The sequence below is a fragment of the Heterocephalus glaber genome, unplaced genomic scaffold (assembly GCF_053883595.1).
Source record: "Heterocephalus glaber isolate CG9 unplaced genomic scaffold, H.glaber_assembly_v1.0 deba00001719, whole genome shotgun sequence".
Taxonomy (NCBI): Eukaryota; Metazoa; Chordata; class Mammalia; order Rodentia; family Bathyergidae; genus Heterocephalus; species Heterocephalus glaber.
In genome coordinates, this window is record NW_028258432.1 from 7,498,882 (window position 1) to 7,517,770 (window position 18,889).

An 18,889-nucleotide genomic window follows, 5' to 3' on the forward strand; every position below is an offset into this window, starting at 1 on the left:
GTTCCATCTCATTTCCCTTTGGGGTTGCTGGAGGTGATCTGGAAGTCTGGTTTTGAGACTTATTTATGTGTTTTCTCATTTCGACTGGGGCAGGGTGCTGTTAGTGCCTGCACGGATTGCCTCCTCTGAGCTGGGAGAGGTGGGACAGGGGCTGGGAGCAGCAGTAGGGATGGTGGCCCAAAAGCCCTTTCCTGTGGGCTGGGAGCAGCCAGAGGGATGGTGGCCGGGAAACCCCTTCCCCTGGGCCCGGAGCAGCGGGACAGAAGGTGGCCCAAAAGCCCTTTCCTCTGGGCTGGGAGCAGCGGGAGGGATGGTGACTGGGAAGCCCCGTCCTCTGGACCAGGAGCAGTGGGACAACGGCTCAGAAGCCCCTACCTCTGGGCCGGGAACAGTGGGACTCAGTACCTTGGTCTGGTGGTCTGGTGTCCTCTGCGCCTTGGTAATGTGGAATCAGGTGGCTGCCTGTCTGCAGTGGAGTGATTTGGTGTCTTCCGCGTGACTCAGGACCTCGGTAGGGCGTGCACAGACCTGCCTGTCTGCAGCGGGCTGATTCGGCGTGTGTTCCGCGCGACTGGGGACCTTGGCAGGGTGTGGGCAGACCTGCCTGTCTGCAGCGGGGCTAGTCTTACTAATTTTAAATCTATTTATCAATCTCTGAGAAAATGTGAATCTCCCAAAATCATTGTGATTTTGATATTTTTTCTTTTTATTCTCCAAAATTTGTCCTTCATCTGTTTTGAAGCTATATTGCCTTGTGCAAATAAATTAAGAATTATTTCATCTTTCTATAAAGTTAAGCCTTTTATTTTGATGGAATGTCTCTCTTAATCTATGATAATAATGATCATGTACTTTATCCTAAAGAATAATAAGTCTACTACTAATAGAATAAACCAACTTCCTTTTGATTAGTGTTTACATACTACTCTTTTTGCTTCTTTCTTTTGTGTGCCTTCCTTATATTTTATTTTATTTTTTTATTTTTTTTTATTTTTTGGTACCAGGGATTGAACTCAGAACCTTGCACTTGCAAGGCAGGCTGCGGATCCACTAAGCTAAATCCCCAGCCCCCTTCCTTATATTTTATTTTTATTTATTTATTTTTTTGGTACCGGGAATTGAACTTGGGTCCTTGCGCTTGTGCAGCAGGCAGCGAAACCACTGAGCTAAATCCCCGGCCCCCTTCCTTATATTTTAGGTGTATCTCTTATAAAAACCATATAGCCAGGTTGTATTTTTATCCAGTTTGAAAAACTGTATTAATTAACACAGTTAGCCTGGCTACAATTAGTGAAACTCTTTATTCAGATTACTCTTATGTTCTCATTTGGATCTGTTAATATGGAAATTGTGTGTTTTTTCATAGTCCTCTGGTGATTACCGTAGTGACTGCATTCGAGATGTTGTCGAAGTTCGATGCTAATTGGTTTGCCTCCCCTTCTTGCTGTGACCTGTTGCTTGCACCTTTTATGTGGTTTTGCTTTTTGGAAATTGTGGATGGGCCAGTGCTGAGGTTCAAATTCTCCTGCACGTAGAGTCTCTACTTCCTCAAGAGCCTATCTGGCGGTTGGGGCATTCTCTCATCCATCTTTGTCTGCTACCTGATATTCATGATCAGGTGGCAGGTGGCAGATTTCAGAGAAGACACCAAGGTTCTTGAGAACAAATACTCCACAGAGGATGAAGGGGTGGGGCAAGACATGCAAACCCTCTGCAGATCAAGGACCAGGAGGTTGCTGGTGCTCAGAGCCATCCACTCCAAGACCCCTGGCCATATCTGGACCTTAAGTGCATGTGTGGCCTGACATGTATTCGGACACCCCCAAGAGTGTATTACAGAAGGCGGGTGGGTTCTCTTAGTCCTGAAGGGTATCACTGACTGGAAGGAAATGGCAAAGACCCAATATGCGGCCAAAGGAAGAAGATCTGGCCCAGCAGATGGCACGATGTGACCCTCTCAGCCCTCCACAACAGACAAGTGGCCACCTGGCCTACCATGCAGATGCACTCAGGAGTACTCAGAACTGGCCCATGAGATCTGAGGGTAGTGATTATGTGATTGCTTTCACATTCACTAGCAGAGAAGCCTGGAGTTTGGGTGTAAAAGACAAGAAGGCCACAATGTAAACATGAAGAGAGTGTGTGGGGCCATTTCATATCATGAACTACAAGAAAGGAGCCTGGAAATCCCCAGGCAATATGCTTCACAACTCCATGAGACAGACCCAAGTCTATGTCCTAGTCAAACCTTCCAGGAACTTAATTGAAATTTCATGTAATGCCTCTCCAGGTACTTTTCTGAAAATGCCCGATTCTTAAAGACAGAACATCTTAATTGGCTGTGACATTTCTCATTGTACTCATATTGCAATTACCTTGGTAAAGCTCATTTCAAAGGAGAAAAAGGTCCTCTGGTGCCTCTGCTTATTCAGGCCTTCCCCAGACTCACTGAAACTGTTCCTAGAATCCTGAGAAGCTGAAGTGTGCTGCACACCATCAGGAGTACTTCAAAGCACCTCTGAGGCCAACACACTACACAGGCACCTACAGTGGAAAATAGAGCATGACTAGGCACTAGGAGGACAAATCCAATCAGTCCCCACTTTTCCTTGGAGAAGTAGACAGAACCCTTAGAAATATGGAGTCATACCCCGGTTTTTGACAGTTGACTGCTGACAGCTTTTAAGCCTCCCCAACACCCTCCCTCCCCACAGCTAAACAAGAGGCTCCATAATTTCTAGCTTTGTCATATGTGGGAGATTGAAGCCATGCAAGACCTTGCCCATATGCATGACCCTCACCCTAGCCCCACTCCTTAATACCAGAAAGACCCCAAGCCTTCATTGTCTGTTCCCTCCAGACATTTGGAGACCCACTTGGGAGCTTCCCTCCTCTCTTCAGGAAGCCTCACTATGCAACACACCTTCATGTCCTCTTGGATTGAGCGCATTGGGTGGGGGTCTGTCCTGTTCTGCAGGGTTCCCTGAACCAGACACAGAGGAGGAAGGGGATGAACCCTGCACAGCATCCAGCCCATGCAGCTAGTATGCTTCTCATTATCCACCTGGGCCAGGGCTCTTGGTTATTTCCTGGCTGCACACGGGGTTCAGGGAATAGAACTGAGCTGTCTGGCCAAGTACCTTCCAGCTCCAGTTGTGCAGCTTACGAGTAAGAGCAGGTCATTCCTAGCATGCAGGACAAAGAGTGTCAACCACAGCCACCTTGATAACTGTCATAATGGTGAAAAATGAATATGTGACCACTCCCAACAGAAAAATCCCCAGAGCAGTTCCTCCCTCTGACTTCATGACTAGGATCTAGTCCCTTGCCACCGGACCTTCCTGAAGCCTGGAGTTGAGATACAGTTTGAGAGTGTCCCCCAGCAATTCATGTGTTCGGAGCTTGTGCCCAGTGTGGCAGTGTTGGTAGATGATGGGCACTTTAAGAGGTGGAGCCTGGTAGGAGTCCTTAGGTCACTAGAGTACGGATCTGGATCACTGAAGGGAGGAAGGTAGTTCTTGTGAGATCCTGAGTTGGTTCTTGAGAGAATGAGTTGTTATAAGAGTGAGCCCAACCCTGAATCTTTTTTGCCTTCCTGCCTGCTGATGTGATCTCTCCTCACACATGCTCACACCACTGTGGTGCCACCCACCAAGCTGTCTGCACCAGAGCTAAACTAATGCCAGTGCCTTTGAGGCTCCTGAACTGTGAGCTAAAAAACACCTTTTCTTTATAAGTATTCAGCCTCAGTCACATTCTTATAGTACCTGAAAATGGACTAATGCCCTCACTTTTCCTATTCTGGCACACCACACACACACACACAGACACACACACACATGAGCTGGGATTTTTGATGCCCAGCCTTGTCCAGCTACCCTGAGGGCTGAGGAAAGGGCCCATGCCCACTGGAACCTCTCCAGGGCACAGCATCAAGAGGCACTGATGTGGTATTACACTGGGCAAAGCCCAAAACACAGACACAAAAACTAGCAGCTGAACCCAGTCCTCGAATCTGCTGTGTGTGTGACTTGCTGACTCCTTTCCTTTTCCAGTCTCAGTGCCCTCCTTTCTAAATGGAGACCCAAGGAGGCCACGGGTATGGTAATGCAGAATTTCACACATCACATACTTCCTCCCAATCTGTTTCCAAAAGCATTGTTAAGCTAGATCGATCTTAGGCCAACTCCCCCCACCTCCAAGTGTCCTTGTCTCTGGAAATGGCAGCCTAGGAGGAACAGCCACGGTTCCCAGTGCCCTCCGCCTTTGCAAAGCCCTCTTTTGCTGCAGGTAGAACTCATCATTTTAATCAGAAAGAAGTTTTGGATAGCACCAGTGGATTTTTCGGAACTGGGATGGAAAAAAAAGGCTTTCAAAATGATGTGCAAAAAATGTTAATGGTCTCCTTAAGAGCCAGGTGCTCGGTACCCTTGACAAAGAATTCTGGACAATGCTAAACAGTCTCCCTGCACTACCTTCAAGGGGGAAAATGTGTGTGGGGTTGGAGATTCTTGGAAAAAAAATCATCTAGGTCGGGGGGCTGATGTGCAAAACAGAATCACTGAACCTGGGTGCCAAACCAGACCTGAAGCATCTACCTCGGCTTGAAAAGTAAAGTAAACTGATATTTTGGGTTTCCCCCAAACTTCCAAATGAGCTTAATCTAACTAGTAAGACTCACAAAATTCTGCCCTCACAGACATCACTCACTTCATTTGAGACCAGATGAACCGCCATTTGAATGGGATGCTCCGGGCAGCCCTGGACTGTGGCTTTATTAATTAGCAACTGCAATGTGAATGTGAGGCAGGCCCTTCTCCCAGCACTCACAGTCAGGATTGTGATGAGGTGGACTGAGCACTCCTCAGTGAGACGTGCATAGTGTCTTTCAATTAAATTTGCTGACTAGTAGGTTTATTCAACTCGAGTAAGGAATGCTGCTCCCAGACCTTTAGGGGAGTCTATATGGACCTCAAAACAGTTGAGTCTTGTTGATATCGTAGTTTGCCAGGGCCACCATGACCAAGTATCACAAACTAGGTGACTTAAAAAACAGACATTGATTCTCTCACAGTTTTGGAAGCCAAAAGTCCAAGGTGAAGGTACAGTGGACCCTTGAGTTATGATTGGCCTAACATACAAACAACTTGGGTTATGGCTGAAATTTATTTTAACTTACAATCAAAGTCTTGATTTACAACCCAAATCGTGGCCACTTGAGCTTCCAGATAGGCTCAGATACAGATTTAACCCTTGAAGAGTTCTGGAAGAAACATTACAACATTCTTTCCTGTGTAGAGTTAATTGAGAAAATCTGGGCCAATGTCTCTCTACGGACACTGAGATCTGCCTGGAACAAAGTGTGGCCTAAAATTATACAGGAGAGAGACTCTGAAGGCAACTGATCAACTTGGATTCACCCAGCCCTAGAGAATAAATTGAGTTTGGAAGTCAAGGGCACACTGTATTGGCAGCACCATGAAGTCCCTGCAGGCTCGAGTGAAGAATCTTTCCTTGATTCTCCCAGATTCCAGGGGCTCCCGGTGCTTGCTGTTCTATGGCAGCATTGCTCCAATCTCTGCCTTCACCTTCATGTAATCTTCTCCTCTGGGTGTCTCCGTGTCCTCTCCTCGACAGCTGTCCTTCTCTCCAGCCCAGAGTGTGCAAGGAATCTGCTGAGGGGGGTAGTTTCTCATTGGCCCTAACCCTGCACACAGTTAAGAAGTGAGATCAGGTTCTTTCTGGTTTGTAGCCTAGCTCCCTTCTTATCCAACCCCTGTGGCTCTTCAGAGTTGTGATCTAAGACCCAGGCTACACTGGCTTTCTTGCTGCCCAGGTCTGGCAGTAGGCTCTTACCATGTTGCTATGAGCCCAAGTCCTTCTCTTTGCAACTTCTCTCAGGCAGACTTCATATTCAAAAAACAGAAGCCCACTCCGACCAGTTTCAGCAGAAAGGCTAATTTTTTTGTTAAAGGATGTTAGGAAGTACCAGGAGGACTGGAAAACCAAGGTGGATATTATGTTCCTTAACAACATCCAGATCTTTGTCAGAAGATCACCTTTGGGTGAATGCCCTTCCCCCAACACACACAAGCACGAGACTCTTGGCCACCATGGGCCCTGGACTTTGCCTTTGAACCTCTGCCATTCTTCCTATGACAGCTGGGGTTTTTCGCCCCACCCAGGCCCACCCAGATCTATGCCCTGTACTGTTTACCCCGTGACTCTGCATGTCTGATTGGCAGACCCTGTCTCATGGTCACATGTCTGTCTTCTTACTGCAAAGGAGTCTGGTTAAGTCCCTTTTTGGGTTATTCTTAAGGGTGAGGGACTCTCAAGGAGGGGAACTGCCCAAATAGAAGAAGGATGTTGGAAGGCCCTGGGCCAAACAAAAGCCAAGAGCCCACTCCGTGTGCCTGGCTCAGTCTCAAGAATTAGTGTCTGACTGCCAACTGTGGCTGGCCACATAACAGTGGCTTCTGGCATCTCCAGCGTGGCACCTTTCACCTCCAGCTGCAACATCTCCACCCCCCCTGCTTCCTCCAGATGTCCTCTGCTTGGCAGCCACCTGCTGGGAAAGTCCTCCCAGTGCACCTGCAGCCCCATAGTGATCCATGCTAGGATTTAAAGTAGGCATTGGTGGGACTTCAGGGCCTGTGCCCTGCTAGCCAAGCTAGGCAGTGTCTCAGCCTTCAGGGTGATTTGTGGTCCTTCATTCTCAGTTCTGAACCTTTAGTTTGACATGATGAGCACATGTGACTGCATCCCACAGAGTGACAGGGAGGAAGGGACAGGCACTCCACAGCAGAAGTGACAGGAATGTCCTCAGCCGTCATCAGGATAAGAGCATTTGTATCTAGGTCAATGTTGTGCTCCAGAGCAGCCACCCCTGATGCCTCACAACCTCTGATGGCAGGGCTGTGAGCTTGACTCTCAACCCTCCACTGCCCTGCTCAGTACTAAGTTTCCAGCACATTCAGAGATGCCAAGCCCAGCACCTTCCCCTCACTAGATGGCCTACTGAGTGGCTGACCTCTTTGTCTGGCAGCTTCTCTACAGTTTGAGAGAATGGTAAAGCAAAAAAGAAAACAACCCAGCTTGGTCCAACAGGCCTAGCAAGCCAGAGCTTGCCTGACTCAAATTGAAACACAACTCTGCTATAGCATTTCAGCACTGGGTATGGCCCACATTTGACCACAACTCATGGTAAGAAATATGTGACACATCACAGCCCTGAGCATGTTCACAGACACACACACACACACACACACACACACACACACACACACACACACACACACACTGGTTTATTCTACTTCTGTTCCTAATGCTACTGATGACCCCTCAAATTGACTTTACCCTTCTGACAAGCTCCAGCCAACATCTAGAAAAACACTAGATTAGGGAAATCTATACCTCAGGAATCTATTTGTGTTTTCAGTAAATAATTTTGACTACCTCTTAAGTGCCATGTAGGCTACATATCTAATATGTCATGGCAAACTGAGTGGAAATAATGCCTGGCCTTGTAAAGCTTGCATTCTTCCATGAAGAGGGACATGAAACAAACAAATTTATAATTATAAATAGCATCAAGTGCCGTGACAGGAAAGAGCAGGAGAGAGCTGAAATGGAGTGGTCAGTAAGAGCTGCACACCAGGTGAAAGGAGCTCTGTGTATGGAGGCCCTAAAGCAGGGAAGAGCTTGGTGCATTTGAGGAAGAGAACAAAAGACCTGTGGCCTGGAGTGGGATGCCACTCAGGGTGGTGACCAGGCGTTCCAGAGCTGCACTGTCCAAGAAGGGAGCCATCCAGCACTTGGCCTGAGAGTCCTCTGCATGGATATGTGCTATAGAGTAAAACGCACTTAGAACTTCCAAGACCTCGTGTGAAATAGAATGTAAAATATTCCAGCAACTTTTGTTTTTTTGTACTGGGGATCAAACTCAGGACCTCGTGCTAGCCAGGCAGGTGTGGCACCACTGAGCTAAATCCCTGGCCCTTTAAACTGATGCTTTGGCTTGAATATGGTTTGTCCCCTGCAAAATTCATGCCGTGCCAAAGTCTGACGGCCCTTGAGGCAGTGCTGAGAGATGGGGCCTTTAAGAAGTGATTAAGTGGAATCTCTCAGATCTGGATTGCTTACTACAAGCCCAGGTTACCCTTCTGTTCTCTCCCTTCTGCACATGCCTACTTGCCCTTTTGCTTTTCCACCATGCTAGGATGCAGAAAAAAACCCTCATCAAGTGCAGCCATCCAATTCTGGACTTCCAGCCTCCAGAACCATGAGCTTCTTTCCTTTATTTTTTGTTTGTTTGTTTGTTTGAGGGGTTTTTTGGGCACCAGGGATTGAACTCAGGACCTTGTGCTTGCCAGGTTTTCCTTTATTAACTTCTTTCCTTTATTAATTACCAATTAATATTGGATATTCTATTACAGCAACAGAAAGCAGACTAAATCCATCGATTTCATGTTGAAATGATATTATTTTGTATACATCATATTGAGCAAAATAAAAGTTATTATTAATATTAATTTCACTTCTTTCAAAACAGCTCATTCAGAATATAAAATCGCATGTGTGGCTCTGATTTGTGGCTTGCACTATATTTCTACTGGCCAGTACTGCTAATTGCAGTTATATAATTAGCCACTCTGAGAAATGCAATTTCAGGGCAGAAGGCAATGCAGAGGGCATGGAAGCTAGATATGTCCGGAGGTTGTGTTCACGAGACCAGGGCTGCTCCAAAGCATCCTGTGCACCCAAAAAAGTCTATGGCTGTTTCCACCATCTTTCTTCTTTTTCCTTGTTGCTGAGCCATACATGTGTACCACATAAGAATTGGCCTAAGTCCCTTAGGGGCTTGGCTTATTGCTTATGTCTCTCAGCCTATTTTGATATGGGCCTGCCAGGGACAGACATCACCATCGTTTGAAGATATGGGCAAATCCTTCATTTCAGGTTTTGTGTTAATAACGGGAACGTTTATATTTTGACCCAGAGGTCAAGGAATCTTCTATCAAATTTGATCACTCCTTCAAGACGAAATCCTCATTGTGCATAATCAATAATTATTGCAACTTACTACAGCAATAAAGGCTCTACTTCTTTAAAAGTAAAATAAATAATTTGCCCTCTGGCACGGAGGACACCAATGGAGCCTGGAGCTAGGGGCCTTGGAAGCCTCTGATGCCAACACTACACTGGCTGAGAGACTGTGCTCTCCTGAGGGCATGTGCTGCTCTTTGCAAAACTGCATCTGATGGGAATGAATGGTTCTGTTATGTTTGGGAAAAGGAAAACTTTTCCCCATAACAGCTTTCAATGGAGAAAGCTTAATAAAATGACTTCTCATCATGAAAAGAGATGGGAAAACTGAGTCTAACAAATGATTTAAAAGAACAAAACTTCTTAGCTCAGGAAAGGCCAAGAGCTTCCAAAACAGAAACACTGTGCAGCCAGTGGTGTAATTTCCTTTCAGAATCTCCCAGGTCCCCTCAAAGGGCCAGCCTCCCTAGCTCAACCCCTCATGTGATAGACAGAGACTGAAGTTCAGAGTGGCAAAGTATTATGTGACTCCCGGATACCTGGGGGCACCCAGAGCTCCTGACTCCTAGTGCAGTGACCTGTCCACTAGAGCACACTCCAGGCCTTCATTTCCCACCAAACTCCCCTTGCTAAACACTCCCTTAGCTGCTGCCAGCCACAGCTCAAAGCCTTCCTGATCTTCTTATTAAACCTGTCCTAGAGTCTGATGTGGCCCCTCAGCACATTTTATAAAGAAGACTCCTCAACTTTCTCTGGGTCACTACATATTGATCCCATGTTGCTAAAACAAACAAACAAACATTTCTTCTTGGTATCTCTCTAGTCCACTTAAAAGAGCATATATACTCCTTCCATGAACAAACATATAGTATTTTGATTCTGAATCAAGAAAAATGTGCCCGTAGACATGATTTTTTTTCCTAAATTGGTCATTGTGCAATTTTTTTAAAAAAATAGGTTTCCAGCCATTCTAGACCCACTCATTGCAGGAAAAATGTATTGCCTCCAACTAACCATTTGTATGGAAAATTTAGTGCACCAGCTTGAACCAACAATTCCACTTCCAAGAATTTTATCCCAACACAGCTATCAGTCAAGTGTAAAACAATGTAAATCCAAAGACATTCATTATAAGCAAGGTTTAGTAAAATGAGGTAAAGGAACTGCAAATGTCTGGCAATAAGATTCTGATGACATACTATGTAACTAAAAGGCCTATATTTATTGACATGAAAAAGATTTTCATGACATACTATTGCATGATAAAGTAGATTATCATTATGAAGTATTTAATAAATATAAAATTATTTACATTGTACAAGTACAAATATATACAAAAGAGATATCTATATGGCTATTTTTCAAACTATTAACAAATACTCTATAACCCTACTTTAAATGAGGTATCTAGAATAAGCAAATTCATAGAGACAGAAAGTAGTATAGAAAGAATGGATAGTAACTGGATACAGTGTTTCTTTCTTTCTTTCTTTTTCTTTTCCTTTTTTTTTTTTTTTTTTTTGAGACAGGGTCTCTTTTTGCTTGCAGTTGAGACTGGCCTTGATCTCACTATGAAGCCCAGCCTGGCCTCAAATTCAGGGAGATCCTCCTGCCTCAGCCTTCCAAGTACTGGGATTACATGCATGCGCCATCCTACCACCATGCCCAGCTGATACAGAATTTCTGTCTGGGATGATGGAAAAGGGCTGGAGAAGAAAGGTGGTGATCATTATTCAACACTGTGAATATACCTAATGCTACCAAGTGATAGACTTAAAAATATTTAAGACAATACATTTGATTTTATATATTTTGCCACAATAAAAGTCAATTGAAAAGTTTAATTGGATCCCCTGACTGCTCCCAATTTTATTTGATTTTTCTTGCAATTGAAAACTCTGCAAATAAACATAGCTGAACATTAAAAGAAATGTTAACATTGTTGCCTCTGAGTGGGTGGATACAAGATATTTTATTATTTTGTACCTCTTATATTGCTGGTAGCATTTTTATAATCAGAAAAATCAATACTAAAAATAATTTAACTCAGAAGTAAACAAAACAATGTCCCTAACATCACAGCTACTCACTGAAGGGGTGTGGATAGGGTGAAGGAGCGAACGATCACTAGTGGTGGTGCCTATCTGCAGACAAACGCCCCATGGCAATGGGCAGAGAGGAGAAATGGGAGGCAGGCGCTGAGCTGCAGCAGATCCTGGGCCTGGCTTCTGCCATGCCTCCTTCGATTTTGTGATTCACTGTCTTTGCCTTCCCAGCTAATAAAGAACCTCTTACTGTTTAAACTTGTTGGAGTTGGATTTTTGACTCTTGCAACCAAGTAAGTCTTGACTAATAATCCACGTATGAAACAAGAAATCAGAAAAAATCATCTTCCATTGGTTTCTTTATTGTAAAGGACCCAGAGATCCTAACACCTGGTCATGATCAAGACTCCAGGTGACATTCTCTCCAGGGCTCAACATTTTAGGGGGACCTCAGGAGTCTCTGAGAAGAGATAGGAACTGGGCAGTAGGGCTGACAGGAGGAAACAGCTCCCCACAAAGGGTGTGAGTGTCCCATGTGCTTTGCACACAACCCATCAGCTCTGTGTAGCCTCCAGGCCTTTTTCAGGATGGCCGTGGTGTTCTAACATGATTTCTACTGGACCGGTGGGGTGGGGGAGAATATAGCCGGAATTTGACCTGGCTTCCAGATCTGCCCCAACAGCCCCTCTACTTTCCTAAGATTCAGCTCCCTTAGAGAGGATCTGGACCAATGCAAGGATTTAGAAATTAGAACTAATCGCATTTCCCTTCCACTCCTCACTAACCAATTGTGGGTAAGATAAACCAGGACACTGGCACAGCATTTAACTTCCCATCTGGCCTTGGCCTGTCCCAGCTCAGCCCCTGACCTTCCCCAGGTCACCCTGCACCAGCCCAGTGCTCTCTCTCCCAGAGGCCCCTTTCCTCTTCCTTAATTCTTTTTTTTTTTTTTTGGTACCGGGGATCGAACTCCAGTCCTTGCACTTGCAAGGCAGGCAGCAGAACCACTGAGCTAAATCCCCGGCCCTACTCTTCCTTAATTCTTACTCCCACTGCTGCCTAACCCTAGACTCTGCCCAAGGATCACGCTCTAGGTTTTAAAGTCTAAGGCTTAATGCCAACCCCTTACAACCCAACTTTTAATCATTATTTTTATGGAGAGATTCTATTAAAAATACTGCATCTCTATAGTCTTGGAATTACTAAGCCACACACATACCTTCTCTCTCACCCACAAACAAAGCTGAGGGGTAATGGCTTTCATTCAGTGTTGAGACGGTTTGTAAGCAGATTCATCCTCAGTACTGCACAAAACAAACAGTGAAAAGCTCAAAGCTTTTCTGCTAAGATCAGAAGGGACAAGGCAAGGATGTTCCCCCCAACACTGCTTTTCAACACTGTATTAAAGTCTTAGCTAAAGGAATAGATAAGGAAATCAAAGTTTTATAGATTGGTAAGGAAGAAATAAAACTGTCTTCTTTCACAGATGAAATGGTTATCTATGTAAACTCTGAAATAACAAAAAAAAACCTGGGTCCAACACAAGTTTAATACACAACATTCAATCTATCTTCTATATATCAAAACAAACCAGTGGAATTTAAACCCTAAACACATTCTCATGTACATCAGCACTCTGAAATACGGAATGCTTGTCTAACTCTAACACAATACATTCAAGGCCAGGAGGGGGAAGCTATGAAGAGACATCTGGAGGCTGGGCCAGAGCTGACACTGGGACTTGAGTGAGTTTTCTCACTGGCTGTGAACTGGATCACCTGTGGCTTTAAAAAAAATACTGATGCTGGAATCCAACCCCAGCACAGAATGCTGATGTAAGTACTTTGGAGAGGAAAATGGCACCAGGAATTCTTCCAGCTTCCCAGGTGATTCTTGAAACCAAAGAAACCTGAGTAAATCCTCTAAATCCTCTCGCTCCACTTGCTCTTAGGTACTGGCTTTAATCTCCTGTTTCAGAGGTCACAGAGCTGTGCCGCACACACCCAGAGCTTGGCTATAGATGGTACCTCAAACAATGGGTCACCATGGAAACTTGCCTAAGTTGTTTTTCCAGAACTTGGAGGTTGCTTTTTTTCTATCTCAAAGCAACTGAAGCCACCGACCCTTCACTTGCACCAGCACACGTGTCCCTTGGGTGAGCTTTTTGGTGTTAGAGGGCTGAAACTCACCCTCAGAGCACACAGTCTTCTGAACACGTGTCCTATGACAAGTTGTGAAGCGTGAGTACGCATGTGTACACCCCCGTTACGTCACTCCCTCTCTTTCCCTCGGGTTACCTGCTTTCTTTATCCCAGAGTACCCTGAACTATCCTAAAGGAAGCAGATTTGACATTTGGATCTCCTGTCTCCTGACCATTGAAGACTCATGAATAAACTGTTTTTTACAGAATTCGTAGTTCAATGATTGGCATACTATGAGGCAAGCAAAGCAGGCCTGGTTTGGCAGCATTTTTCTGTGCAGTCAAAATTGGTAACTAGGAGTCCGGGGCACTATGTTGCCCCTTTGACATTAAGGGAGGCCTCGTACCTGATGAAAGGAAAAATAATCACAGGCGACTTTAAATGATCACAATACCAAGTTTGTGTTATACTGAGAAAATGGAGCTACCGTGCTATTTGGCCTGTCCTAATCATCATAAAATTGCACTGCTTGGCATAATTTGGAATCCTAATGGGGACTGCTTTCTTACTCTTAATTGGATTCCAAGTTAACATTAATCCTTTATAAAAACCTCTCAATATATTATGCTTACTATGCCAAAAATATTTTGTTGGCACTGCATTTTAAATGAGAGAAAAGAGGGAAAAAAGAACACAGCAGATAGTTCATCTTAAAACACTGTCAAAAGGCAAAAGCAGCCCTTCCCACACATCATGCTGTAGGCATGGAAAGGGTCCAAGTGCTCTGTAAAGCTTCTGCCTGTGGGAAACAGAAGACACTGCCCCGAAGCAGGAGGCAGGAGGTGGCCCTCACGGCCTGCAGCCCTGGATCTCTGCCTGGGCCTGTTCATGTCAGATCCTGTGTTTCCCAGACAGGAAAGAGAAGGGACTTCACTACCTTTTCACTACCTGTTATGTGTCAAGCTCTAGGCCAAGTACTCAATGTCTGTTGTCCCTCCTAGTCCTCCTTGCAACTTAGGAGATTACTCTTCCATTCTCAGCTGTTTTGTTTACTGCAGTTTTCAAGCACTAGAGGTCAACTACGCTATGAAAATATTCCATGGAAAATTCTAGAAATAAACAATTCATCAGTTTTAGATCACACTCCATTCCGAGTATTGTGATGAAACGTCACACTCTCCCATTCTGAAAGGAAGCAGCTGTCCTTGTCTTGCAATGTTGTCATCAGAAGGTCATGGATCACATGACACCAGGACACAACCACATCAGTCACCTCCCTTCCTTTCTGCTTCCCATCTTGGCATCCTGTCTCATATCATCCTGAGAAAGGTGAGCACCCTACATAAGGTATCATTGAGAGAGAGACCACACACACACAATTTTATTGTAGTATATTGTTATAATTCTGTTTTGTTGTTGATTATGGTTGTTAATCTGTAACTGAGCATGAATTATAAATTAATTTTTTCATAGGAATGTATGTGCAGAGAAAAAGCATAGTATATGGAGGGCACAATACCACCTGCAGTGTCAGGCATCTACTGTGGGTCTGGAAGTTATCGCCATAAGATGATAGGGGGTCAATTGAATAATGCTTGCTTTAATTCTGGGGAAACTGAGGTCCGGGCATGTGAAGTAAATCTTCCAAACTCATACACCAGAAAGGGTGGAGACAGGACCAAATCCCTGACATCTAAGAGGTCCTGTGCTTTTTCTCCTTACTCTCATGTGGTATGACAGATCTGACTGAGATAAAACAAAAACAAAAACAAAACAGCTCAGATTTGGCATGCTAATTGAACTAGGCCAGCCATAAAAAGACAAATACTATATGATTCCACCTGTAGGAAGTACCTCTATTAGAACTCATGGAGACAGAGAGTAAAATGGGGACTCACAGGGGCTGGAGAGGGGAAATGAGTTATTGTTTAATGAATATAGCGTTTCAATTTTTCAAGGCAAATTTTCTGAGACCAGTGGTGGTAGTGGTTGCCTGCATAAACATACATAATATTATTGAAAGGCACACTTAAAATGGTTAAGATCAATTTTATGAGTATTTTACATCAAAAAATATTAAAGTATATTTTTAAAATTTTAAAAATTCAGAGAAATGGTACAATAAAGGAATTGTGAGCTGCTTGCAGCATGAAAAACAGTGGAATTCCTCAGCCCGAGACTGCAGGCTCTGGTGTTGGCTTCTTCCATCCAGGGCTGGAATAGGAGAAAAATCAGGACACCCACACATGTCAGCTGATCTGTGATGACTCCTCAGAAATGTTTCCAAACCCCTTTGGGAAGCAGATCCCACTAACTACCACAGACATAGGCAGATGGGAGATGAAAGAGTCACTTGTATGAGAAAATATAACATTCCTAAACATATATGAACCTAATAACAGAAACCCAAAATGAATGAGGCAACAGTTGGCAGTACTGAAGGGAAAAATGAGCAAATTTAAAATTGGAGTTGAAGAGTTTAACACTTTTTTTAAGGCAACTGATAATAGCAATGTTGTCTGTCACTGCCCAGCAAGCTAAGTGGTCTCAGTGCAGTTCCTGCCAATGTAGAATCTTACTCACTATGTACTTTTTCTCTGAAAGAAAAAATTAAATCTCTCAGATTTGGGAGCCTTTATAAGTATATAATGGCATAAATCATAAAGAATGATTTTGGTAGATTTTCCTTTAATAAAATTTTGTACCTCAAAAATACACTTAAGAAAATGAAAAAGTAATCTAAAACTGAAGAAAAATATTTACATAATTTTAATTGACTGATTTAGTATCCATCATATATAAAGAGTTGTTGCGAATAAATAAGAAAATAGCCAAAATATACAAATAGGGAAATAGTCAAATGGCATAGACAATTCAGGAAAGGACAACAAATAGTCAATTGCTGAAAATATATTAACTACACCAAGACTTAATGAATCCAAATGAAATAAGAGATACTGTTTATCACCTGTCATAATGACCAACACTTAACATGATTTCAATACTGTTGATAGTTTTTGAGAAAAATACTCATATACAGTGCTGGCAGGAAAGTTAATTACCATGAAAAAATGAGTAACACTTTAGCAACATAATCAAAATTCTTAAAAGTATTTGTTGCCTTTTACTCAGTAATTGAACTTCCTGGAATTTATCCTAATAGTCAGATGCGGACCATAGAGAACGGATAGAGGAGAGAGTGGCAGAACTGGAAGTATGGTCAAGAGGGAAGGTGGTGAGGCAAGAGGAAGCAGCGTGAGGACTTGGTGGTTTCGGCCAAGAAGCCAAAAAGAAACAAAAAAGATGCCTAGCCTCCAGCTAAGCCATCAGCTATGCCAGAGGAGATGGAGGAAGCAGAGAAGGACAGTATCCCAGGTCCCGTTTGCAAGGGCAAGTGGAAAAATAAGGAACGGATTCTCATCTTTTCTCCCAGAGGAATAAATTTCAGAACAAGACATTTAATGCAAGACTTGAGAACGTTGATGCCTCATTCTAAAGCAGATACTAAAATGGATCATAAGATAAATTGTGATTGAGGGCTGTGAAATGAAAAACTGCAATAAATGCATCTATTTTGAAGCTAAGAAAAAACAAGATCTTTATATGTGGCTTTCGAATTCACCTCATGGGCCCTCTGCCAAATTCCTTGTTCAAAATATTCATACCCTAGCAGAACTGAAGATAACTGGAAACTGTTTGAAAGGTTCTCGGCCAATTTTGTCTTTTGACCCTGCTTTTGATGAATTGCCACATTATGCTTTGTTAAAAGAACTCTCAATTCAGATTTTTAGTACACCACTATATCATTCCAAAAGCCAGCCATTTGTGGACCATGTATTTACTCTCACCATTTTGGATAATAGGATATGGTTTCGGAGCTTTCAGGTCATAGATTAAGATGCTCAATTTGTGGAAATGGGACCTCGTTTTGTCTTAAACCTGATAAAGATTTTTCAGGGAAGTTTTGGAGGACCAACTTTATATGAAAATCCTTACTACCAGTCACCAGACATGCATCAGCGTATCATAAGATCCATCACAGCTGCAAAATACAAAGAGAAACAGCAAGTAAAAGATGTGCAGAAACTGAGAAAGTAAGAGCCAAAGACTGTTCTTCCACATGAACCTATTGATGATGTTTTTGTTACACCAGCTGAGGCAAAACCAATAGAAATACAGTGGGTAAAACTAGAGCCAAAAGTCGATTTGAAAACAAGGGGAAAAAAAAGGATTTACAGGGCCGGGGATTTCGCTCAGTGGTTTCACCACTTGCTGTAAAAGCGTGAGGACCCGAGTTCAATCTCCGGTACCAAAAAAAAAAAAAGGAGTCGCACAGAGCAGGCCGAATCAGTCCGCTGCATACAGGAAGGTCTGTGCACGCCCGACCGAGGTCCTGAGTCCCGCGGAAGACGCCGAATCACCCCACTGCAGACAGGCAGCCACCTGGTTCCACACTACAAAGACGCAGAGGACACCAGACCACCAGACCAAGGTACTGAGTCCCGCTGCTCGTGGCCCAGAGGAAGAGGCTTCCAGGCCACCATCCCTCCCACCGCTCCCAGCCCAGAGGGAGGGGCTTCTGAGCTGCTATCCCACTGCTCCTGGTCCAGAGGAAGGGGCTTCCAGGTCACCACCCCTCCCGCTGCTCCCAGCCCACAGGAAAGGGCTTTTGGGTCACCATCCCTACGGCTGCTTGCGGCCCCTGGCCCACCTCACTCAGCTCAGAGGAGGTAATCCATGCAGGCGCTAACAGCCCCCTGGCCCAGTCGAAATGAGAAAATACATAAATAAGTCTCAAAACCAGACTTCCAGATTACCTACAACAACCTCAAAGGGAAATGAAATGGAACACTCTGATACTCAACCACCTGGACCCACTGAACTGGCAACAAAAGGGGATCTGGAAAAAATGAAATCAGAAATAATTTCTCAGATAACAGGAGAAATTGTGCCACTAGTGCAAGACATAATTAATAAATCTAGAGAGAAGCTCAGGAACATGATGGAATCCCAACATAAGAAACACATGGAATCCATAAAACAGATGCAAATAGATTTCCAGGACATGAAAAACTCCATTGAAAGTCTACACAGCAGAATGAGCCAGTGTGAGGACAGAATTTCAGATATAGAAGATAAGATTGCAATTAGTGACCAGGAAAAGAAAAATTGCTTCAAAATTCTAAGGGAACATGAGAAATCAATCCAGCAGCTGCTAGATGATGCAAAGAAGAATAACATAAGACTGATTGGCCTCAATGAAGAAACAGGAGAGAGTGGAGATGACATAAAAAATCTCTTCACAGAAATAATAGCAGAAAACTTCCCAAGCAGGGGAAAAGAGCTTGACATACAGATAAGTGAGGCATATAGGACTCCAAATAGCCTTGATCAAAAAAAATCTACACATAGGCATATAATTGTTAAGATTCCAGAAACACAACAGAAGAACAAAGTTCTCCAAGCAGTCAGAGAAAAGAAACAAATCACATACAAAGGAAAGCCCATCAGAATCACAGCAGACTTCTCAACACAAACCATCAAGGCAAGAAGAGCTTGGAGTGACATATTCCAAGCCCTAAAAGAAAAGAGCCTCCAACCCAGATTGATGTACCCTGCAAAACTATCTTTCAAAATTGATGGAGAAATAAGAT

At 43.8% G+C, this 18,889-nt stretch overlaps 1 pseudogene; it reads left to right on the forward strand.

Moving 5' to 3' along the window:
• Positions 1–1,905: 1,905 nt before the first annotated feature.
• LOC101702444 (ribosome biogenesis protein BRX1 homolog pseudogene) lies at positions 1,906–17,513 on the forward strand (annotated as a pseudogene).
• The last annotated feature ends 1,376 nt before the right edge of the window (positions 17,514–18,889 follow it).